This window comes from Pleurodeles waltl, chromosome 4_2 (genome assembly GCF_031143425.1).
Source record: "Pleurodeles waltl isolate 20211129_DDA chromosome 4_2, aPleWal1.hap1.20221129, whole genome shotgun sequence".
Taxonomy (NCBI): domain Eukaryota; kingdom Metazoa; phylum Chordata; class Amphibia; order Caudata; family Salamandridae; genus Pleurodeles; species Pleurodeles waltl.
In genome coordinates, this window is record NC_090443.1 from 843,552,283 (window position 1) to 843,560,390 (window position 8,108).

Genomic DNA, 8,108 nt, shown 5'->3' on the forward strand with positions numbered 1-8,108 from the left:
GTTGAGCAAGCGTTGACCACGCTTTAGCCCTTTTTTAAAATTATTTTTTACTTTCAGCCATGGTGCAGAGCAGCCACACTGCTGTACATGGCTATGAAATAGCATAGACAAATCCAATAGGTGTTGCATAAGTGCGACCTATTGGCTTTGCTATTGCTTGTGGTTTGTTTTTAGGCATGGGTTGATTAAGTGATTTTACCAGGATCGCAGGAGGTTAATTGTGCTGGATTCTAACTTTAGTCACCAGTTTCAAAATTGGCTGTTAGACTGTGGCGTGATATAAATATAGTACATTTTACACACACATATGTATACATGTGTGTGTGTAAGTTTGTAAATGTATACTTTAACACATCTTCACAATTAAGTTACAGAGGGGATTTGAATAAAATCTTAATAATTAATGAGAAAGGTGAAGCAAGAGCTAATCAATATATAAAACCCAGATTGGATACAGTTATGTGTTTCATTTACCAGTTGATCCTTCCTTACCTGTTGTTATAAATTGCTGCTTCCCACATGGTAGTGGATCCTTGCGGATGATATGGAGTTTTTTGTGCAGCATGCATCCTTCTTATATGTCATGTAACAGGGCTATAGGTTAACCCTCGTCCCAGTAAGAATCACTCCCCGAATGCGCGTCGATGGATAACAAAAGAATATTGTTGGACTTGAGGAACCAGCAAATAATCAATCTGTCTACTATATACACTTTTAAAAGTGCTTGTGTAAGTTGTGCTTTATGGTATTTTGTACCGAAATAAAGTTGAATTGAATACTATATAGTTATACTTTTGTTTACTAAATAAGGGTAACTCACACTTGGCAGAGCTTTAAAAAATTTAGTGTAACTCTTAATTGCTCCTCTCCAGGGAACTCTTTAGTAAAATGTGAAAGATTTATTCGGTTAAAGTGAAGCCGTGTATTGGCCGCCGTCTGTGGTGCTAGGAAACACCGTTCCACAGACTGTCAAGGGGAATTAGGTTATTAAGTTCATCTTAGAAAACCCTTTAAAATATAACCAATTTATAATAATTGTTGTAATCTCGTACATTGATAAAACACTTGTTGCCACAAAAAGAAACACCAGGAGGACGCAGAAGTGACATGGAATTATGGGGATGTAAATTTAGTCATAGGTCATGTGACAGGAAAGGCGGCACCACAATAGTTTCCCTGCTCAAGTCATAATGTCTACTCCTTTAACTCTGCACATTTTGAATGGTGTCTCTCACGGGCTTTTTTGAGGAGCAGTGGCACCGAAGAAGGGGATTTTTAAATGCCTACGTCAAAGCATGCTCGCTGGCTCATTGCTATTCTTTCCAAGACAATGAATGAGCCAGTGTGTTTTGTACTTGAAGCCTGTAAGGCTGCATCAGCTGCTGTAACAAAACAAGTATTGGCAAAGAGGAACGAGTTAGAGCTATTAGCGATGTAAATTCCTAACTGGACTTATCTTGCCACATAAATTGAAAATTAAAATTAAAACAGTTGACAATAAGTGAGTCAATTCAAAGCACCATGGCTAGCATGAGCATGAGCGTGAAGGAGAGACACAAAAAGAAAAAGAAGTTCACTAGCAGTTAAACATATCAGCATAAGTGCAATTATCCATGTAACAGGGTCAATGGCCAAGGCGGTAACGAAAATGCCCCAAGGAGGGATAAACGTAAAGCATTTACCAATGATAACAAAGGATTTTTGAAAGCCAAGCCCATGAACGAGTGATAGTGAAGGGCATGGGCGGGCATGCTTAAAAGCCCACAGATAGGTTACAATAGGCCAGAGCGCTTGTGCGATCGACCTAAAAAGGAGCCCACCATTTAGAGGACACTGCTTTCACTTTCTCCTTCGTGGCTGAGAGAGGGAAGCTGCTGTTGTGCAGGGGAATAGCTTCACAGGATGTTACACCTCCCAGTAAATGTATTTTCTACTAAATAATTGGGTACAGGTGCTTTCAATCAGGTATGGTGATGTGTCTGTCTGATTTTGACTAGAATTTTTACATATAAACAGACAAAAACGCACACACTCATTCTCTCCCTCTCTGTTTTGAAAGTCTTCAACAATGTTGGTTATTTTACTAAATAATATGTTTTTCCACTGCCCCTGTAGCCCCTGTCATGCCTCCTGCTTGTCGTTTAATGTATTTTTTTAACATTATATGTCAGCGCCTTTGTTGGAAAATATGAAGCTCACACCCCCACAAGCTTACTGACCAAACTATGCCCATGCTGTTATGATCCAAATGTCTCCACAACAAATTGGACAGAGTCAGCAAGAAGCAGGTTTCAGTCAAGACTGCTGAGAATCCAAAACCTACAAAAACGGAGGCATCTTATCGCCTTCGCCATGCACAGTTTTCTGCTAAACGTTACATTGATATTATCAATGATGTTATCAAAGATGTCATGAGTGATGTATTATGTGGGATGATTAACAGTGCATCATGAGGGTGCAAGTTATAGTTACCTTAGGGTTACATGACATAATTCTAACTATACCAGGTGAAATTCTATGGTTTGGTACATTTAAAATGTAAGCCTAACTATAACGTCCCTGTAACCTTTCGTTTTTAAGTGACTTTCTATGTTTTTTAAAATTCTGTTTCCTAACTATAACATCCCTGTGACCTTTGGTTTTTTTCAGTTTAAGGTTAAGTAATTTTCATTACTGTACATTACTCCAACCACCACCACACTTGGCCTTAAGCCGTGCACAGTGGCGGATGGCCGCAGAGCCTAGGGCCATCCCCTGTAACAACCCAACCCTGTATGGCCCTCCCTCCCCAGGCCAATCTCAGCCCCAGGGAACCTCATCCCCCTGGTCCCAGCCTAAATATTTTTTTTTGGGGGGGAGGGGGCAGAGCACCTCCCCCCAGGCCGATCTCAGCCCTGTGGACCCCATCTTCTGAAATACGGCCTAAACATTTAATGTTTTTGGGGGGGGATGGGAGCTGTGGTGTCCCCCTCCCCAGGCCGATCTCTGTCCTGGAGACCCATCCCTCGGGGCCCAGTCTAATTTATTTTGGGGTGGGACCCCCTCCCCAGGCCGATCTTGGCCCCAGGGACCCCATCCCCTGAAGCACTGCTTAATTATTTATTAATTTTGGGGGGGATGGGGCTGCATGGACCCCCTCCTCAGGGCTATCTCGGCCCTGGGGACCCCCCCAGGGCACCCAGTCACGATGTTGGGGACTGTAGAGGGAGCCTGAATGCCACCAGCGTCCCAGTTGGCTCCCTACCTCCTGCGACTCCCGCTCTGTGAGGGAAATGTTTGCTGCATCGCCACGGGCAGGAAGACAGAGGAAACCTCAGCTCACAGCGAGAAGAGATGTTTGACAGCTCTCCCTCACTGCGAGTGGAGTGTTTATGTCGCTTGACAGCAGCTCCAACAAGCCACAGCAAACAGCTGTGTCCTGGGATGGGTACCCCGGGACATAGCAGGAGCCGGCCCTGAGGGGAGGGGAGCTGCAACCCTGGGGCTGCAGGGGGGCCAAGCACCCCCACCCGTATTGGATGTGAATAAGTGTAGTGCTGCCCCTGCATTGGATGTGAATAAGTGCCCTGGGGAGTTGGCAGTCCCCGGGGCTGTGGGGTGCCGGGATGTCCCCTTGCATTTAAAATATGAATTCTCACAGGACCTGGCCCACCTGGGGGCCTCCCAAAAATAAGCACAGGAGCCTGCGCTTGTTTTTTGGGGTGAATTTTCACAGGGCCCTTTGGGGTCAGGGTGTCCCTTCCCTGGCCCCTTTTGTATTTTTACATCTTTGTTTCTGGGATTCGGCTGAAGCCGCCACTTCCTTGTTGAAGTGTTGGCAGCCAGTCACATCTCAGCACGAGTTCAGGAGGGTTTGCAGAGTCTTTGTGTTCCTATATGTACAAATTTGGATTTTCTTTAATTTCTCAAAAACTACTGAACGGATTTACACCAAATAACAAAAACGGGGCTTTCTGGACCAAGAGCTTCCTTTCTGCTAAATTTGGTGTAATTCCATCCAGTGGTTCGGGCTCTATCACTGTTCAAGCTTCCTATGGAAAAATTAATGGGGAAAACTCGTTGTTGGACCCTCCTTTTTCTCAGCCCCCGCTTGACGGATCACCCCAAAAATTTTCAGACAGATGCAGAAGTGAGCGTTGTATTTGTGGCAAAATTTCATGAAGTCATCAAATGGCACCAAAGTTATTAGCACAACAAAAAATGCTTTTTCTATAGAAACTCGGTCCTAACTATAACTTCCTAGTGGTGACCGCATTTTATTTATATTTATATATATGTATACAGCATGCACAGTTCCTTCACAATCAGAAAGGAAACAGGTGCGTGTAAACAGTGGTCTAATTCTGTGGCAACAGTACACAAAAAAAACAGTATGCATTTCGGCAAGCGCTTGCCTTTGTCAACCTAATCCATGCCATTTTGCTTCTATATTTATACTGTCATGTGCAATGTGTCATTAGTAACCTAAACATGATCGTTTAAAGTGAAATCATAAAACCTTAATAATCTAGGCACTTACAAAGCTTTTTTTGCCTCCTCGAACCTTTTCCAATTGCTCATCTTAGATCAATCATATATTACTATCATCAGTTCCTTTAGGGCTGTGCTATGGCCCAAAAAACACATATTGATGTGAATAGCACCCAAAATAATAAACATCCCAAACATGCCCAAGTGCGCTTGAATTGAAAACAATATACAACAGAACCTTAAATTAAAAATGTACTTATCCTCTGCTCACACTCTATTTTCTTTCTTGTTCAATGACTGTACCGGGTGGGGCTTAAATTCATATTTCTTAAGTGCTTAGGGCATATTATGAATCTGAGCCTCGGAACTGAAAATCCTACTCATTTTGCGCTCCCTTCAGTCTTATTGGTCATGTATTAGACAGAACTCAGCCAATATATATATATATATATATATATATATATATATATATATATATATATATATATATATATATATATATATTCACAACAAAGTAATTTAAACCTTATAAGTAGACTGTGACTTGAGAATTACTATGGCCTGTGGAAGGAATAACGTCTTGTTTCAATCATTACTGTTCTCTTCATCAAACCATTCTCTCCTGCTTTCTCTTTGCTAGACATGTATGCTTTTTTCTCCTCATATCTTTCTAAAACATTTTACCTGCTTATTTCACACCTCATCTCTTTCCTCTTCAGCTCCATCTTTTCACTTTTTCTTGCATGTACTTCTTTGCATCTCCTTTACTTGACCAATCCACCCACACACATAATTCACCCGCTCACCTGTATGCATTATATTTTCTTCCACCCTATTAATATTTTGACAGCTGTGTACCTCCTTCACACACTCTTGTACATAATACACAATTACAATTGCCATGCCTGACCATTGCTCTGTGTGATCTGCGGAGAGGTCAAGGTTTGGATGAGCATGTATTCCAAACCCGTTTAGGACCCACTGACAGGCACTGTGAGAAATTTGTACTCCGTTTGGCCTGAACTCCACAGCTCTCAGTCAAGGCAACCTGAACTCCTACAGCTACATAACAATGACTCTTTTCACACCACACACTATGAATGAGTAACACACCATACTGTAAAAAATAAATACTCTCAGGGAATGCAAGACTAAGTAAAACATGAAAAGTAAATTGGTACAACATCACTCTTCCCAGGCTGAAAGGACAGTGTTTCCTTTTGCTGGCTGCAGCTGTTGTTGGGGGATGGGTAGACCATTTACAGGTGGGGTGCTAGCTACCCGCCAACCCCTCAAGCAATACCACGACCTGTGATCAATCCCCACTGCTCTCTGCAGGGGGCCTTGCATAGTGGGGATGACTACCCACAATGAGTTTTGCACATTGTCTGTCCATAGACCAGATCCTGTGTGCAAAGCGTGCTGCTCACGGCCAAAGCCCAAGTGCAGCTGGGGTGGTAATTACATATGAAACAAAAGAAGTCAAAAATTCACTGAAAACAATCATAATTGAACAGTGAGTTATGGTTCTAGTTCAAACGTGACAAACCACAGAAACAAATTACTCATGCCACCTCCTTGTGCTTAGTTTGACATTGCAGCACTTTGCAGAAGTTCAGGGTAAGACTTTCTAAACGTTTTCACTTATTGACAAAGACCCTGTAAGGTTTTTCTTATCATAATGGTGCAGAGGCTTCAGTAAAAGACATGCCCTCCCCCTGCCAGCGATAAAAGGTATACACTTACAATGCCACCTAAAAGACTAGGGAAGATTCCGCAGTGTAAAGTTTGCAGAATCTGTCATGAAAAATATCAAGAAAAGATACTCTTACAGTTTTCAAACATGGGAACTACTTGCCTTTAGCCATTTGTTATGAGCCCTCCTTCATTAATGATGAGCAGACAGGATGAACAAGCATTGACAATGCCCATAGGCCTGGCTTAAAAGAATGTTGTATGGTATTGTGAAGCATTCCAAGTAGATAGCATGGAGGTGGATATCTATTTTTGTGGAAGCAAAGAAATGTAGAATAATATTGGTGTAGGTTTCTGCCCTTCTCTCATCTGTGTTGCTGCCAGAGGGAAAACACTGTAAATTATCTACAAAGCTTTAATAGCATTGAAATGCCATGTGTGTGTCCCTGAACCTCTGGAAGCTGGATAAGGTAGCTGGATAAATAGAATGATCAGAGCTGTGTGGAGGACAAACACTTTTTTTTGTGAAAGCACACAACTTTTGCCCAATCAAAACATTTACTCCTGAGTCCCAACAATGTGAGTGGAGCTAAGCCCTTCTAGTGATACTCCCATACAAGGTTGGTAAATGCCTTGTATTGCTTCCGGCCGCTTCTGCGCTGGTAGAGCCACAAACAACTTCTGCTTAGCCTGCCTAAAATATGGGGGTTTTAAATGGTTTCACAAAGTAATCCAAGCCTCTTTGGATCGTCTCTGTCTCATTTTCAGTCATTAAAATCATGTTTAATTGCTTTGCGACTATTATGTCATTTCTCAGAGTTTTATTTCTTTGAATTGCATTTGTTTGATGATGGTGTGATTAAAACCTTGTAATTGAGTGGTGTCTCAAACGTTGAAGTAAATGTCTAGAAGATATTCAAAATGAGTCATATTAAATGAAAATGTGAGGACACCTGCTCCATCCAACGCTGATGATTTGTTAAGACAGCTGCCTAGTAGCACCGCGGCAAGAAGGTGGGTGCCAGGTAGCAACACATGATCTCAGAAATAGTCTAATATCAGTAGAACGTCTAAACTACAACATATTTTGCGTTGGGCTCCTTGTGGTTGAGCTGGTTCTACGAGGATAAAAGGACACATTTACTCATCTGGGTGACTGCAATATGTAAATGACAAAGCAAGAGACTGGATTGAATCATTTATGCTTTAGGAAACTGCAGTACGGAATAGCAAGCTAGAACAGTGGGCCCAGGATTTTTAATGTGTTTTAGAAAAAGTAGAGTCCGGAGAGCCTGAAAGTTCAGAAAATTCAGACAACGAAGGCAAACAAAAACCAAGGGATTTTTTTGTGTTCCTTTACAACAGCAGTCCAGCACAGTGGCAGTCCATGTAGCAACACAGCAGTCCTTCTTCCTGGTAGAGCATCCACTATTCCAGTTTTATACTGAAGAGTTGGTGTCTGAGGTCCTTTTTTATACACAGTTGTGATTTGAAGTAAGGAGAAGCTTCTAGAGGCATGCCTTTAAAGTGCACAGATGCTCTGCCTTCCTTGCCATGGATCCAGACTAACTACAGGGGGCACGCAGCCCTTCGTGTGGAGGTAGGATACAACCTATTTAAGTGTAAGTGGGTCTATGCCCAGCTCCTTCCTTCCATCCTACCAGTGATGGCCCATCCATTCACACCTAAGCTCCCATTGTGTATAGCTATCTCGGAGGAATACACAAATCCCAACTGTCACCTATATCAAGTTATGTGACCCAGAGACAGGCTGAAGGCACCAAACGGCTAAGGCAAGAAAATGCCTACCTTCTAAAAATGGTATTTTCAGAATTGCAATTTAAAATCCTACTTCCCCATAAGGAAGGATTTTAAATTGTGATTCCAGAGACACCAAACATGAACTGGTTATATCTTTCCATTTGGAAATTACCCTTTTGAAA

The 8,108-nt window shown here is 42.1% G+C and overlaps 1 non-coding gene across 1 annotated transcript; it reads right to left on the reverse strand.

The window, feature by feature from the left end:
* Nucleotides 1-813: 813 nt before the first annotated feature.
* LOC138294294 (U5 spliceosomal RNA) lies at nt 814-926 on the reverse strand. The gene has a single exon (XR_011203333.1). It is a non-coding gene; the product is annotated as a U5 spliceosomal RNA (small nuclear RNA).
* Nucleotides 927-8,108: the final 7,182 nt, after the last annotated feature.